The following is a 19,055-nucleotide window of genomic DNA, read 5'->3' on the forward strand; positions in this document are numbered from 1 at the left end:
TGCGTACAAAGGTGCCTAAAGAAATACATTTCTCTCATTGTTGCAACACATTACAGCCCTGAATATTTTTTTACGTTCATCCCATCTTATTTATATATAAATAAGACAATTATGCGCACTGTTTACATTGCTTACTAGTTAACCCTCATACTTGACCGAACAACAAGATTATCTATTGACCAGATTAACACTAAATCAGGCAGACTCTTTGAACTATGTAGTGTATATATACAAACAGTAGGATGTGATAGCCTCTTCTTTAATTGTAACTGCTCAAGTTTTTGTCTGCAGTAAGTTACCTGCCGTATCCATTCAATACTGCTTGGTTTGCCACAATTATAGTTCCAAGACTTATTGTGTAATATCCTTGGCTGTTCTTTGCCAATGCCACATGTAGCAGTGGCATGTCTGCTGTCCCCCTTCATCTCATCTTACCTACACTTTTGTGTTGTTTTAATTATGTGGGTATAGATGTGTATGTTTTAGGTGCGGTTTTATAACTGGACGTTTACATATATACATAATTACATATATACATACAGGCACTTATTTACACACACGCACAAACGTGCTACTATAGTTATACTCACATACAAATGGTAATGCTCATACATATGCATGCTTAACCACATCCATAAGGGGACTATTGTATATAGCTCAGTTTATGTAAACTTCCAATTAAATCATAAGGGCAGTTACATGAAATTGTAGTAAAAATGGGCTATCCTTTTACTTCATGTGATAATATACCGCCTATATGTTGCTCGGTACATAAGTAATGCCAAATTGTAAACTGTATAGCCCACAAAGTGTGGTGTAAGAAGTGTGGCTGGAAGTCCTACAACCATTCTAGGATCCCCCTCTTTTCTTCCTCATCCCCAGAATCCATAACTAGGTTATGTTACAATAATTTCTCTCTAGGGAAAGGCCACAAGACTGCTGCAAACCATAAGCTGCTCCAAAACTTGTTTAATACTCTTTTAATCTGTGTTCAATTTACAGTTAGACCTTCACTGTATATCTACTGATATTTAACGCTATTCAATTTATAGTGGTATCTAACAACTAATACAAGTTAACTATTTACATATATATAATCAGGAACCTTAATACTGTACTTGTTTGCCACATGCTCTAAATGAAGATGTCATCCACTGGGTACTGGAAAAAGTAATGTTCTACTATGAATACAACTGCTTTTAAAACTTTCTTTAAAATTGTGCAATTGTCATTACTAAGAGGATTTTGTTACCTCCATTTATTGAGCTAGTACATGTGAATGCTTACATTCTGCTTTACTTAGTTCAAGTCAACATAGAGCAGGAGGTTTTAGTGTGTGTAGTCAGATGGATCTTAGAACGATTTAAATGTTTTGTACAATAGTTTTGTAAATAGTTTTTATTTATCTCTTTCAGATAATGGTAGGATGTGGATAAGCAAGGGGAGGAGGTCTGAAAAGGGGGTTGTCACTGCCTCTTACTATCACTTTATATTTGTCCTATCTAAAAATGCTTTTAACTACTACTGCCTTTGTTACATTTTCCTTTATAATTCAGTCATCCCTTTTTCTTTCACTATTTCTAACTTCAGTATAAACTGTCGGATCACCAAAGGTACTCCCCAATGATATCATTGTGGAATCATGGAATATCAAGGGTTTACAAAATAATAAGAAAAAGAACCTAGTGTTACATATAATATACAAATCTACCTTCAAGATAACTCTTATTCAAGAAACCCACATAAAAAAAGAACAATGGGAAAAAGATGTCAAAAAGAAATGGATTAAACAAATAATTGCTGCTGGGAACTGTATGGATTCTAAAGGAGTAGCCATAATTGTTAAAAACTCTTTTAAAGGCTCATTAATATCAAGTGGGTGGGATCCTAATGGAAGGTGGTGCTACATAACATGCTCTATTTCCTTCTGCAATAAAGGAATCCTTATATTAAATGTTTATGAACCCTGCTTATACCAATCCTCTTTCTCATATGAAATTTATTTACTCCTTGAAAAATTTCATAACCATGTAATGATCCTGGGTGAGGATTGGAACATAACTAACAGACCTGAGCTTGGCAGGACATATAAAGCTAATAAACAACCTGCAGCCCTTACCAACCTCCTAGGCAACATAATAGATGATTTTAACTTGTATGATCCATTTGAATCTTTCAGAAAGGACCCCTCAGTTAGTAAATATTCATTTTTCTCAGCTTATCATAAATCCTAGTCTAGGATAGACTTTTTTCTAATCTCAACATTTTTCTCAATTTATAAAATAACTTACAGTTTTGAACGTAGAACTCTTTCTGATCATGCCAAAATTAATCTTAACATAATTGATTCCAGACCAAACTCATACAAACAAATCCCATCTAACTGGTCCTTTAACTCAAATATTTTAAATAATAAGACTCTCTGTCAAGAAATCCAGGAATTCTTATCCCTTACAACAAATGCCTTTTACAATTCGGATATTCCCCTTGACACCCATTGGGCTGAAGCTAAAGCTATGCTCAGAGGTATCCTTATTCAAAAAGCATCTTTAATCAAAAAACAGGTTAAATCACATGTATTGTCATTAGAAGCTGAACTAAAAAGGCTAGAGTCAGAACTGCAAACTAAATTCTCTATATATGTCGAAAAGCAGATGATATCCCTGCAAAATCAACTTCATGAAGTACATCTAAAACAATACACTCTCGTGGAACTAAGACTCCTACATAGATATGCTGAATGGACCCAAACCCCTTCAAGGTTTCTGGCCAGGATAATAAATATTAAACCCCTACCTACTAGAATAAAACAAATTGACCTTAATGGCAAGTCCTTTTTCACAGACAATGAAATCATTCAGATCTTTGAAGAGGTGTATAAAGAAGTGTATGGACCTCAATTTCTTGATGGGGGGGTCTCAACTGACCTTTTCTTGAATGGCTTACAATTTCCAATAATAAATGATACCCTCAGGCAATCTCTCAAGGCTCCTGTATCTGTTGATGAAATCTTTCTAGTTATAAACAAACTGAAAGCAGGAAAAGCCCTGGGTCCAGATGGCTATGTTGCAGAATTTTATAAAGTCTTCAAGCATCTCTTAGCTCCCCTTTTACTCAAAGTTTACAATTATATAATCCAATTTGGCATCTCTGATTTATACATAAATAATTCCAAGACCATTTTTATACAAAAATTTAATGACACTAAATTCAGCCCAAACGACTACAATCCAATTGCTTTAATCAATCTAGACATGAAAATTCTGTCATCAATTCTGGCATATAGATTAAAAAAGGTACTACCACACATCATATCTGTCGACCAATTAGGATTCATGAATAATAGACATGTGTGGGACAATACTTTGACCATAGAAGCCATAACCAATATGACAGTGAATGAAAAATCACCCAAGTATGCACTCTCAGTAGATGCTCAAAAAGCATTCGATAGGGTAAACTTACACTTTCTTTTCAAGACTATGAAGCGCTTTGCCTTTCCTGATGAATATATCAACATGGTCACAACTCTCTATAAGAAAGCATCCACCACACTAAATATAAGCAAAAAGAATTCAAACCCATTTCAAATAATTAATGGTACAAGGCAGGGGTGCCCGCTCTCACCTTACTTATTTAACCTCTATTTTGAAGTTTTTTTGTTGAAAATAAGTCAAAAAGCATTTCATCACTCCGTTTACATCTCCAAAGTTCCTGTGAAGTATAATGCCTTTGCAGATTATTTAAATATTTACTTTGAATTTCCCTCAACTGATCTAAAAAAAAATCTTAAGTGCCATTGACAAGTTTTCAAGAATTTCAAATTATGCCATCAACCCAAATAAATCAATAATTTACCCACTAAACCCCATTGGACACAAAGAATTCTTCATACCAGAAACAAAGATCAAAGTTAACTATTCACTCAAATATCTGGGCATAACCTTCACCCACCCCCAACACAAACTAATTAAAAATAATCTCTATAAAACACGGTCTAAAATCATGGATGATCTCTCAAGATGGAAAAATTTGAATCTCCCCCTTCTTTCCAAGACAGCTATTATAAAAATGAATATCCTCCCCAAAATTCTTTTTTATTTCTATGCCTTCAACCAGAACATTTCTAACAGCTTTTTCTCGAAAATGGAAACTATACTAGGGAAGTTTATATGGTACCCCCAAGAATACTAGGATAAGTTATTCTAAACTAACCCTTCCCAAAGAAAAGGGAGGCATGTGCCTCCCGGACTTTCTAACATACTATTATATAATAAATGCTAGCCGTATTATACACATAGCTAACTATGATCCTTTAAATAAAGCTTGGAATCTACTATGGTTAAAAATCTACCATTCGCACCTAATGGCATCCAAGCTTAATCCTAAAGCAACCATTTTCCTAAATACCAAAACTCTTAAAGACTTTAAGATTCACCCTACACTAATAAAAAATATTGTTGGGTTCCAAAAGCTTATAACATCTCTAGACCTAAAAAAATTCTTAATGATGACCCAACCAATTCAACTAAATCCTAACTTCAGACTAAACAGAAACATGCTAAATCTAGACAAATTTTCTCTCATTAAAAATTGTATAGTCTGGGACTTTTATAAAATCAAAGACCACCCATTTGAATCTATTATAGCATTCTTGGCAGTCAATAAAAGATATATAATCATCAAACAAATAATATACCTAGTAACCGTAGTTACAGACAAGATCGAAGTGATGCCATTAGAATTCCAACTCTATCAGCAATTAATTACACAGCTTCTGTTAAGGTCTAAAATGCTTTCAAATACTTACAGACTAATAACAAAAATAAAACACCATGACAACATTTTATTTTCCAAGTACTGGGAGAGCCAAAACAAAGAAATAACTCTGAGCCAAAAGCTTGAGGCAATTGATATAACACTAAAACTAACTCCCTTCAAAAAATTAATCTATACTCAGTTTATGATAAACAATAATGCCTATCATAAGCCTCTATTTCTGAGTAAAATCAATTCAAACATCTCACCTCTATGCCCTACCTGTCCCAACTTAGTAGCCGATGCTTTACATATATTTTGGTCCTATAAAAACATCTACAAGCTCTGGTGCTCTTTGAGAGCACAACTCAAGAAAATGGGATACATAAACTCCACCCTTCCGTGGGAAATGGCAATTTTGAACATATTTCCTAGATCCTACAACTCTGGGTCTAAACATTATTGTAACACTTTGTGTGTTACTCAAAACCTATATTACACTCAGCTGGCTAGATAGATCTAAAACCTCTTGGAAAGAGTTTAAATCAATGGCTACCAAATATGTTATGGCAAGCAATAAGTACAATAAACAAAAAGAAAATATAGTACTTTCAGAAATACTGGAGTAACTTTATAGAAGTTCTTAACTAGATCCTCATTTATTTTAAATTCCTTTTCTTTCTTTTCCTTTGCTTTTTCCCTCTCTCTTTTCCTCACTTAAATAGTCTTCTTCTTAAAACACTCTACTTTCTGTTTTTCATTCTTACCAGACAAGGATGTAAACCTCCATTCATTCCATAAAGTGATATAATATACACTTATTATCATACCCTATACCCCTAACGGTAGTAGTAATACTCGATTTCTTTATGTTAATTATTGTTTATCACTGACAACCGTGTGTATATATATATATATATATATATATATATATATATATATATATATATATATATATATATATATATATATATGTATATAGTTAATTAGAATAGGTTTAGATATACGGGTACATATTATCTTATGGGATAATTTGGTTTGTGCAATTTCTAATATGGTTAATTGTAAGCATCTTGCTTAGTAAATGTTAATTATATTTCCTGAAGTCTAATATTGAATGTACTTGACAACAAACAAATATTGTAAGTGTATGTAAAGTTCTTTCTTTCATTGTTTGTTCTTCTTTTACCTGTATTTGTATTGTATACTGAAAATTGAAATACAAATCATATTACATAAAAAAAGAATGCTTTTATCTTGCTTGGTGTTGCACCTCCTAATTTTTGCCATGATTTTCTTCCTTCTGTTGTACAGACTATTGATTTTGCAATTCTACCAGGGTGGCTTGTTTTTTGAGTTAGGTCTGTACTTCTTCATGATGGGTACAGCTGCCTCTGTGTGACTATTAGCAATGTATAAAGTTTCTGTGAACAGTTCTTCATAGGCAGCAGTATTCTCTGGGTTTATACAGCTTGACATTTTGCCAGGTTGTCTCAGTATCAGGACGTTAGCCTTAAAATAGTTCCTGACTATTTCAGGTTGAGTTGGGGGTCCAGGTTTTATTTTTACTTCAAAGATATCATGGGCAGACATGGCGTCTGTTGGCCCAAATGGATGGGGCATTGGTGGCATGACTCAATCAGTCAGACATGGTGACTCTCCGTAGTGCTTATGCAAGCAACCAGCTGCTGGTCCACTTCAGTCATCCGCAGCCGTTGCATTTCCTCCCAAATGATCAAAGACCTCCCTTGATCATTCTCAGAAAAGAAGCCTTCACATTTTCTCCTGAGTGGTGGCCATAGAAGCTACACAGAAGTTCTACAGGTTGCCTTCAATATGGTCAGCTTCATTACCATGCAGAGAGACAAAGCTAAGGACTGCTGTGAACCTGGCAGCCAGAACACTGCTGGAGCAGAGTGAGGTGGCTACTGCACCAACACAGACTGTACCATGGCTGATCCTATATAAAGAGAAAAAGAAAGATTAACACAACAGGTAAGTACATGCGTGTGACACTTTATTAAAGTACTACAGTAGATGCAGCAATAACTTACACTTGACAGACTACCTGAGAAGTCTGACATATCTCCTTAGACAGACTGTTAAATTCATTCAACTTGGGGCATGTAAAATATAATCCATAAGTAATTAGAGCAACATATCCCTGTCATGAGTTGGGAATTGAAAAAGAAAATAGATTGTTCGGCATTTATTTTTCTGAAGTGCAGGCAAACATAGGGGGATTGTGGCTGACAAAATTTGCAGATGACTGCAAACTGGGCACCATAATTGACACTCCATCAGACACAGACATCCTCCAGAAAGGTCTCATAGAAATGGATAACTGGTGCCAGAGCCATGGCCTTAAGCTAAATGCCAAAAAATGCATAGTCATACCCTTTGGGAAAAACAAGGTAACCCCTAATTACCACATAGGTGGTAATCCATTAAACACGGAAGAAGTTATCAGGGACCTGGGGACCCAAGTTGACAGTAACCTCTCTTTTGACACTCACATTGCCAAAGTGGTTAGGAAGACCTTCTACATTGCCCACCTGATCATGAAGGGATTCACATCCAGATCAGGAGAGGTCATTGTACCCCTGTACTCTTCACTTATCAGACCAATGATTGAGTACAACGCCCCATTCGGAATGTACCTTACCTGACACCTGCAGCAGTTGGAAAGACCCCAAATGTTTCTCACCAAAAGGATAAAGGGGCTCAAACATATGTCATACGATGCCCGACTGAAGAAACTCCAGCTCTATTCAGTCGCATACCGTCTGCTCAGAGGTGATCTGTGCCTGACATACAAGGCCATGCCCAACCCGGAATTAATGGACATGCTCCACCTCAAAAAATCCAAATCCACCAGAGCCAGGAGAGCAAGAGACTTAAACCTCAACACGGATATAAATAGGACGTGCTGGAGGGACAGATTCATCACCCAGAGACTCCCTACACTATGGAACAGAATCCCAGTCCATGTGAGGCAGAGCCCCTCACTGACTCTGTTCAAGAGAAATCTTGACGAGTGGATGGGAGATCGTAGGTTTACCCCGGGAATCATCTCTGTATCACTGCTGGACAGAGGCACAGCAAACTAATGGGTATAGTATTCTCATCCTAAGGGGTGGTGAAAGCCACACACACTCTGGCTAGGCTTATAAATGCCCTAGGGCAGATAGCCTAGTATGAACCTATGAACCTATGAACCTATGAATGCACACTGCCATACCTTGTACAGAATGCTTGCAATAATAAATTAGCATCCACTTCATAATCTGTCTCCCACTGTTGTAACAGGTATGGTGGTGCCTCCAACAGTCACTGTACTTGTGCACATACTGCTTTCTAATGGGTGAATCCATATATGGAGGAAGGAAGACTGCAGGACAGGTTGCAGTTCTGTTGTGTAAGGTTTGCATCTGGGTACCATTTACATACAGATTGCAAGACATACTATGGAGACATGATGCCTACATTACATTTATCACAGACTGTGCTGTGAGCACAGTTCTGATTGACAGCAAGCAATGGCAACATTCCCATTGTCCCTGCTGTATGGCATAATGTCAGAAAGCTAACAGCACAGTGGGACACAATACTGTGTTCCCCACTGGTCTGGAAGTAATACTGAGACATTTGTCAATTGGCATGGAAAGTCATGCATGCACACACTGATACACACAGGTAATTTACAGGTGTACATATCTTGTCACAGGTCCAAAGACATGGCAACAGCTGGAAAACTTCATCATATCAGTGATAGAAGCAGGGCTGGCCTTAGCTGAACTGATGCCCTAGGCGAAGTAGTACTCCGGTGCCCCTTAAGCCCCACCCATACCGTGCTCTTGAAACACCCCTATAAGCCACACCCACAGGTTGGCCACTCCCCAGGAAAGCCACTTCAGCCATTTCCTTCATTTAAATGCATATGAAGAAAAGATACCTTGTGATGTAGTTAAACTGAAAGTGAAGGACAGAGGAATTTTCCTTTAATAAACCTGCTTTATCAGTTTCCCCTTCACATATATTATAGTACAAAAGTCACGTCCTCAGAAAATTGAAGCTCACATGCCTTGTTTCAAAGAGTTGCTTAAGTTAATCTAAAGATTTTAATTTACTTTGGGATAGGGGAGTGAACCTTACAGCTCAGTGAAAGTAGAATAGCAACCTCCCTCCTCCATATGTACAGTAGCTTAAGCTTGAATAGCACAAACACAGATAGACATTTGCTAAACAATACAGTCTCACAACGAAAACAGACTTAGCATGAACAATAAACTTCTCTGCCATTGAAACGGCATGAAAATCCACATTCATAAAAAATGCATCTGGCCAGTGGAGCCTTAAGTTTACCTTTGGGCTATTTTCAAAATGGCCTCCTTGCACACATTTTTAGGGCTATGCATACATGTATGTGTTCTTTGATTCACCTTCCTGATTGTATTAAATTACATTCCTTGTGTAATAAAGCACAACTTGTTAGTGTGTTTTTTAAATTTGTAGTTTTGAACATTTTTCCAGTAAGCAATGAAATAAAACGCATGACCCAGTAATGACAAACCTGCCCATTTCAAAACATTTTAACCATAAAAAGGGGATGGGAGTGTGGCCTCATGGTTATGGTGTTTGCCTTACAAGAGATAATTGGCTAGACTTAAAATGGCTCACAAGGGCAGTTAGCTTAGTACTAATCTATGAGCCTATAAAAGACCACTCAAAGTTCTGTCATTACAATCCACAAGTCAATAAGTACAATCTCTGCAGAAGTCAAGTTCATCCGAATAATTCTACATTAAAGGGATTTTTTAATAATGAACAGTCTGTTTCTGGCAAACAATTTTACATTTCAGTGTTTCATCTACCAATTCACTGCCTGCTGCCCTTGAAGTATTACTTTCCTACATTACATAAAAAAAAAATGGTAAGCTGGTAATATTGCAATAGGGAATAACTGAGAAACTGACAACAAGTTCATAGTTACTAGGCATCTTATACAAAAGAGTACACACTCAGGAATGCAAAACTCCTACCCCCCCTTAAAATGCACCAAATAAATCAGCAAGCAGTGCATTACATACATGCCTCCATACCTCTCGATCTCTTAGTACAAAAACGCTAGAAAAAGCCTGAAACAGTGTTGGGGGGGGGTGGCAAAAGAGGGACAGATTATAAATATTGCTCTTGTAGACTTAGAAAGTTGCTAAAATGACACCATTTTCTTAGCAGGCATTTTCTGAAGGGCATAAAGACAAACTCACATGTATGACATTTAGTTAATTCAATCCTCAATGATTTGCCAGAAAACCACAAATTGTATGAAGAATAGGTAAAAAATATGAGGCAAAAATCTGGACAGTTGAGAGGTATACCCATTACCATATAGGCATTTGCTAAAATTATCATAGATCTCCCAGGAGGCAATGTTGTGAATGGGACCCAACAAAAGTACAATCATGGTAGAAGTCTTTGTGGGATATGTGCCTTCTACAAAAATATTGGTTAATCTTTTGCAGGGTGACCATACCCTAAATACATGCAAGGCATCTGACCCTAACCCACAACTAAAATAGGACAAGTACCACAATAAGGAAAGGAAAAAAAAAATTCAAAATGGGGCACTTACTTGCCAGCCCTAGGAAAACAAGTCAGACTGCTGGACTGATGATGCTTTACATGCAAGACACAAACTACAATGCGGCAAGAAACAGCTTAAAATGCGTTGGCATCTGAAGGTGGAAGGGTGCAAAGCTCTGTAGGTTTATGACTACTGCACAATGATCCATATGATGAACATTACACAGCTACTAGGTTGTGCTTAGATTGCGGTTCTTAATAATGTTCCTGTCTAGAGATGGCAACAATAGTGTGTAATCATGTGCCTGTTACATAAATACTACCAATTCAGTGGGAGTAGAACTAAAGAAATAAGCACACCCTTTACTGAAGCTTTATTAGGAACAGATAAATACACCAATAAAGTAGCTGGGACCTACAGGTAGCCTGCAACTACCTTGCAAAGAAAGGCCGCCATAAGTCAGAAGGTGGGAGGAGAAAGTAGACTCAATTAAAAAAAAAAAAGGACATTGCAAGTCTCATTTTAGAGTGTCCTAAATCAGTTGGCTAATAAAAAAAACATAAGTCCAAATCAGAATTTTAAGTGATGCAGAAAGTTCTTTGTTCTAAAACATATTAAGCTGCATTAGAGATAAACGAAGAAAAGGAGCAACAAATACATTTAATACACACACGTCCTGAGGGCCACATGTGGAACCATTGTTACAGAAGGCTGCCATCTCTTCAGATCTCATATCCAGGTTATAATAAACCCTGACCCCCTGACCACTACAGAGGTGGTCCTACAAAGCTTTGCACCCTTCCACCTTGTGATCCATCTGCTAGGTGGTGTAGATAGCAGGGTATTGCATGTGCTAGAGACACGGCCGGCCTATTAGACACTATATATGCTACTATATTATTTCAAAATGTGATCACAAAACATGAGAATCACTATTTAATAGGAAACACATAACACTACAATGTTCTCTTCTGCATACAAGCTTGCTGTTTTGAATCCTCAAAAAGCATATGCTACCACTATATTATTAAAGCTGTGGTCATAAAACATGTGGATCATTATTGTACATTTAACATTTAACAGGAAAGTTAAAACACAAAATAAAGATAAAACATTGGTATTAATATGGTTTATTTAATTAAACTATATATTGTAACAATATGGCAAATAAACATAATTTGCTTCTCTAGTAAACAAATAGCAGTAGCAAAAGCCTTTAATACCAATTAACTGGCACCATTGTCTAGTAATATTCTTATCCGTTATGCTGTCATGCACTGGTAATCACTTCTAAATTAAAAAGAACCATACTGTACATCACCTGAACCTGATGAAGCTTTACATGATTTGACTGCACTCTAAGGGGGTTGCTGCTGTTCCACATAAACTTATTTAATCAGCAAACAGAACTGCATAACACAAACCTAGTTTCACAAGCATATGCTGATTGTAAAGGTATGAAGAAATGTCGCTTCATACTGGTAAGAATCTTAATTCTGTCTCATCTCTCATGTTTAAACTCATTCATCTTTGCTAATAATTGTTCATAAACAAAGCATGTGCTTATCAAAACAGTATTGTCTCAAGATTTACATTAAAAGCACAACATAAAGAAGACAGCCGAATATTGTTCAGCTGCTGCAATACAGAATAACTGGGTTCCCTTATACACATAGCAATTATGTATAATCAGAAAAAAGGCAGGGAGCACAGCTACATGGAAAAAAAACACCAGTTTAAAAATTCCACTTTCTGCAGTTGCAGCCAGCATATCAAGATGCTGGTCTTGGCAAATTCAGCAGGAAACCATTTTTCATACACACACACACACGCACACACACACACACACACACACACACACACACACACACACACACACACACACACACACGCACACACTTTCTCTCTCATACACTAATGATTTAAATTACACACCCGCTTTCTCTCTCATACACAAACAATTTAAATTACACACACAGGCTTTCTCTGTCATACACAAACAAACAATTTAAATTACACACACACATTCTCTCTCATACACAAATGATTTAAGTTACACACACACACACACACACACACACACACACACACACACACACACACACACACATACACACACACTCTTACTTACCTTCTTTCTAAACCAAACGGCCACATGCAAACACATGGACTTAACTCATCTCTTAAAATAACTGCTGACTTAAATTCCGCACGGAACTTCAGAATGTATTTAAATCCATGTTAGCGTCATGATGCACGTATAAAGGAGAAGACTCTTGTATCACGCATGCTGTGATGTTAAAACCTCCTGGCCCATCTGCTGCTGTAAGTGGGAGGGCACTCGCCCTCCCCCTCTCCCAATGGTTCAGGTGCCCTTGAACAGGGTGCCAAGAAAAGATCAAAAGTTATGCTAACTAAAATAAATGAATGAATAAAAATTGCGCCCTTTTCAAAGCCGGCCTGTACAGCACCCTAGGCAGTTGCCTAGTTTGCCTATGCCTAAGGCCAGCCGTGGATAGAAGTGCCACTCTAGGTACAACACATGACATGTAACCTTGCGAAGGGTAAAGCAGAGAAGTTCTTCCCTGACCAAGTGTGGTAGGGACTTATACAGGTTATCAATGTTGTGAACAGCCATAATGCAACAGCAGTACAGGTACATAATAGGATCACTATTAATGGTACTGCATGCCAAGGCAATGGCACAAGAAATTGTCAGATACAGGTTAACCACATGGAGTGGACCACCAATGCACAGGCATGTCATGGAAGTGTCAGAATTCTTGGTATCCCTCTTTATAAAATATGAGAAAACTCTCCTACCTGATGGTGGCTAGGATGTGAGAAATGGCCAGGTGAAGCCTGCCTCTATGTCCATACGGGATCTACCAGGTTAGTATTAGCACATTTAATTGCTCTAGGATGGAGACATGCAGCTGAGAATGGTTTACTCATAAGACTAAAATGTTTATCCTCCATCCAATAACACTGGAGCTTCAACAGCAATGACCTGCACCAAAAGGTGCATATGTGCTCTTAAGATGTGTACACAACTGTCATTGGAGTTTCATCTATTACCCAGCATTGCCACAGGAATATTTCATGGATGTATTCACAGGTTCCACCATAGTCTGTAGCACAGCAGGTTTGAACATGCTTAATGTCAGTAGATAATAAATGTATGACAGTGAAGGTACCATGCACATAGCACAATCAAATGAAACAGTGGCAACTTTGGAGAACACAGTCTTATCACAAACAGCAGAGATGATGCTGGAAAAAACAAGATGAACTTCTAGCCCCTCATATATTTAGTGCTGGATTTTCAAACAATATCAGCCCCATCCAAGCTGCACAGGTGTCACCACCAAAGAAGCTATCAGAGGGTCACACTATATTTGAGATGTGTGCTCCCAAAACAGAGGAGAGAAATGTAGGAAGCCATTGCTGCCATACTTCCAGGACATTCCTTAATGTGGGTGCCACCCTTGCCATCAGTCAGTGGATGTGTGCAGCACATATGGCCACTACTCATATCAGTCAGAGATGCTGAGTGTGTTTTGTGGCCTGTGTGAAGTAGTGCAACTGATTCAAGGACTGCATGATATCCTGCAATACATGCAGAGCGACATTGTATAATGGGATCTTTTGAGGTCAGTGTAGTCCACTTGATATCCATTGGTGCGTCCATGAAAATCCTAGCAAATACCCACCACAGCCAGTCTAGGGATAGCTGCATTGTGTACACTTACAGTCAATACTTATAAAGATGGCACAGATCATGCCAGAGACATCACTGTTGAAAACTATCCATAGCTGCTTCTAACCTTAGGCCTTGGACACACCAGTGACTGGTCAACATATTTTCAGCACCACTGGAGACATCTCACAGGGCAAGCCCTTAGAATTCCACAGTTCAACTACTTCCCATTTCCATGTAGTCCTTATTAGTATATCATCTGCCCACGTCCATTTACTGGGTTCTGGACTTTCAGGTTCTACTGCTGCATCACATGGCTTCATAATCCTAATGTGGATACACCATCATTTGAAGAGGATGCCTTAAGTTTTGATACTGCAGGGGCACTTGGTATAGCTCTATATTGTGTAGCATGGGGCAGACTACAAATGTTTTGCTACAGGCTTCTGTAACATGCTATTATACACCACTAAGTATGTCTAAAAAGTGAAAGAGAAGCTTCAGAAGTCTGAAAACATGTATGACAATGTTCAGTGCCTGAAACCAGAAGGTGTTGCATATCATTTCAACCGCGGTTCATGGGCTGAGGATGAGAATCATAAATCATAGAATAAGGATGTATCCTACATCATCTGCAACACACAATAGTGGTCATCATTATGAGTGGCATACTGTCTGCATTCATGGAACCAGCATGCACTTACCAACTACATGACCCTGTAGCAGGTCACCTCATAGCAAATGCTGGTACTGATTGCACCTATGCTACATATGGGTATCATGGAAACTGCCTGTATTGGACATAGATACATTGTATATAATACCCTGTGCACTACTGACCACCTGTGGTTGATGTAGTGAAAGCCCTTCCACTTGATTTACTGGATGTTATGTGGGACAGCTGGGGCACTGATAGCATTGTGGGAGCAGTCAGTGGCCCTCAGATCCTGAAAGGAATGGATTATGTCTGTCCTCTGCTATCAACTGCACACAAATATGCTCCTTCCAATGCTGCAGCATCAGGTCAAGGAATTGGTGCAGAATTCGTAAGGCTGGAGGCTGTGAAGCTCCTAATGTGACTTCAGTTAGATGCAGAAAGCTCCTCATAGCAAGGATGATTAATGCTATACAGATCTTTGTGACCACTGAGATAAATATTCCATATATCCCTCTTGATTTTAATGTGAGGGCAATACATGTCTACTAATTTCCTTGTGGTCTCTCTGTCCACGTGGTAGAAGTTGACAAAATCTCCCTTGTGGAGCTGATGGTAATTTACCCACAGGCAAACCCATCTGCAGAATGAATGGTGATGAAATGTAACATTGCAGACACATGGTCTGAAGGCTGCCATGACTACATGCTGTTCTGCTAAAGCTGATGATACTGATATATAACATGACTGAAACTGCTGTGCACCAGAAAATCCTAGTGTTCAGAATAGATGAGTGCCACAGCTCATCACACTAATTTTATAGGTTTCAGATACAATCTGCCATGTTTGATTTTGTCATTTTTATATAGAATGGCTCTCATGAGCACATTGACAGTCATCTGCAAGCCATTATATGGTCATTTAGATCAGATGCATACAGCACTATTACTTGTTAGCATGGCTATATTACATGTGTTCCTGAATCACCTTCTTTGTGCATATTACCAGCCATCATACTATTTTGTGTAACACAGTGTCCTGTTTCTGAATAACCCTCATAATTTCTTTTTTAATTATGTGTTGTAAACTTAAAACTATCTATCTATCTATCTATCTATCTATCTATCTATCTATCTATCTATCTATCTATTCTATCTATTTATTTATTTATTTATTTATTTATTTATTTATTTATGTATGTCTTTACTTTACTTGACCAGGGTGGAACACTGACTGTAGTGGTCCAGTTTCAGGTTCAGACTGGGGTTATATACTACCAAAATTAATTGACAATAATTAGCACAAACAATATATAAAAATAACCAATAAACAGTAAAAATAATTTACAGCAAAGTACCAGCACAGTGGCATACAGGTATAAAGCCATTAATAGAGCCCAGGTGAGGCAGGTTCAGTTAGCAACTTGGGCATCCAAGGTGCTACTAGGGAGGATGGATGCAGATATCCTGGGGTTGGGGCTGGGAGATAGGTATGGGAACAAAAAGCAGCTGTAACTTCTTGACAGATGCAGGAGGACCAATAGTGGAATGCTTTCTGTAGGGCTAGCCGGGTGGCTTGCCACCATCAGCCCCATGTAGAAAAGTTGTGAGATGGTGCAGCATTGTACACCCACTGCACAGCTTCCTCAAGGCATACTATTCAAGGAGGGGAAACTTATTAATCTAAATGTAGACCCCCTGATGTGATAGTATGACATACAATGCCAGGATACTCATATGTTCCACATCAACCACAACTTGGACGAGGTGAGTTCAGGCTTGGAAAAGCAAGATAACATAGTGCTAGCAATAGACTAGACACTGGAATAGACTAGACTAGACACTGGAATGGGATGAAGTTGGATTTATGGGGAAAAGGGTGTGGAAAAAACAAGTAATTTCACAACACAAAAATGACAATAGACAGTAGACAGTAGGGTGATGTGCCAGATCAAACCAAATTAAAAGGAATAAAGACTAGCAGAATTCTACAAATGTTAATACATAAGGAAACAAAACTATATGATCATCTTAAATATCAGTCATATATAGGTATATGCAAACTAAATATGTTATTTACAATAGTACTATAATATATTCTATAGAAAAGTAGAACAGAAGAATGGAATGTAGACTTATGTGGACAAGAAAAAGTGAGGGGTAGGGGAAGTAGATGTAAGGTGAATTAAATAGGTAGAAGATTTTCAAAGTGCTAACACTGGCTCAGTTTTGAAAAACAAGGCTAAAAGATAATGCACGTGATAGAAATTATAGTAAGTGATGTGATAATGGGATGTGTCATGTAGTTCTGCTATTATGAAAACATTTGCGTTGGGTTAGTTTGAACATGTATTTTTAGATATTAGTGGAATTTTTGGAATGATGTGTAGCGTGTAATCCTTGCAGGGATTGATATTTTAAGAACAAAAACTGAAAAAAATAATGGTCACACTTAAACTGAAATTTACTATGGGAACTTGCAGATTGCCAGCAATAGATGTTAGGGATCATAGCTTGTAGATGGTATAACTGATTAAGTCTGCAGGCAAAGAAGGGGGAAAAGATGAGGTTGAAGAGTCTGAATATAAGAAATCATAGTAAGAGGGTGGATTTATACTGAACTGAATGTCAATTACCTTTAGTAAGAGTGTTTCACTGGATTTCATTTGGCAAGGACTGGATAATAAATCTTTAAATATTATGTAAGGTTGTTTGAAGGGAAATTAAACTGCTTTTGATGCTGCATAACTGAAGCCAAGCCCATCATAGGGAGGGTGGCCTAATTGTTAAAGTGTTTGCCTTAGAAACACAAGGTGCAGGGTTTGAGTCTCACAAGGGATAATTAGCTAGGCTTAAAATGGCTCTCAAGGGTAGTTATCTTAGTACTAATCTATGAATCTTTACTTAATGCTATTCTTACTGATGGAAAGAGGAACTGTGACATTTTCTTATCATTAAAAAGGAGTTAAATCACCTTTGTTTTTATAAGTTGCATGTGATATTTAAACTTTGATGTATCACTGAGCCATACACATACGTGCTTACATTTATCTAGTGTTTCTAGTGTGCCATTATTTCCAAGTTGTACAATCCAGTTATTTGGTAGCAAAAAAAATGGCATTGTTTTTCAGCATGTGATGGATTTTCCAGAAGACTTAGGCCCTGTATCATTTCACATTTTATCATTTAAAGGTAGTAGCCCCTGCTGTAAATTTCCAAACTGTTCAGATCATGGATAGAATTATGTGGAAGTCAGCTAGCAGATTGTCTAAAAATAAAGAAAATCGTACCAGAGATATAACTGACCCTTATGGTACACCTTTTTGTAGGGTCCTAAAGGAATAAATTAAAAATGGCTGTCTGTTGAGGCTCTAGATGCTTCACAAATTCTATACCAGTTTTGACATGATGATGCAGGCAGTGAACATAGAGAATAATCAGAGTTGCTGGCTACTGAGACTTGCCTGCATATATTAACTCAACACAAGCTGATTTAAGTATACTTTTCTCTGCACTTATTTAAGATTTGAGTCAGTAAATATTGTCTGTCTTTGATTCAGTAAATATTGTGTCTCTGTCTCTCTGCAGTTAAGTTGTCTGAACTGTGAAAAAGTGTAGCCATCCGGGCTCATTGAAAGTTGTTAGCCTGCTTTGAAATTCATGTGTTAGTGTTAGTTAGCCTGGGGCTTTCTGCTAGCATTAAAAATCTGTGTTGGTTACATTTCTAGTAATCATTTTAATCAGAGTTGCTGGCTACTGAGACTTGTCTGCATGTGTCAACTGGACACAAGCTGATTTAAGTACACTTTTCTATGCACTTATTTAAGATTTGAGTCAGTAAATATTGTGTGTCTTTGATTTAGTAAATATTGTGTCTCTGGCTCTCTGCAGTTAAGTTGCCTGAAGTGTAAAAAAGTGTAGCCATCTGGGCTCATTGAAAGTTGTTAGACTACTTTGAAATTCCTGTGTTAGTGTTAGTTAGCCTGGGGCTTTCTGCTAGCATTAAAATCTGTGTTGGTTACATTTCTAGTAATCATTTTAATCGGAGTTGCTGGCTACTGAGACGTGTCTGCATATGCCAATTGGATACAAGCTGATTTAAGTATACTTTTCTCTGCACTTATTTAAGATTTGAGTCAGTAAATATTGTGTGTCTTTGATTCAGTAAATATTGTCTCTCTGTCTCTCTGCAGTTAGCTCCCCACCCCCCTCCCTGTTTCCTGTTGTGGTGTTAGTCTTGGTGGCTTTGGAATTGCCTGCCCCTGCTGTAAATCTGTTTTTGCACACTCCTTCTGGACCCATCTCATTTGCTCACTCAACTGAGAACAGTGCGATCATATTTTGATTTCAGATATT

The sequence above is a fragment of the Protopterus annectens genome, chromosome 1.part0, assembly GCF_019279795.1.
Source record: "Protopterus annectens isolate FY-2018-M chromosome 1.part0, PAN1.0, whole genome shotgun sequence".
NCBI lineage: Eukaryota > Metazoa > Chordata > Ceratodontiformes > Protopteridae > Protopterus > Protopterus annectens.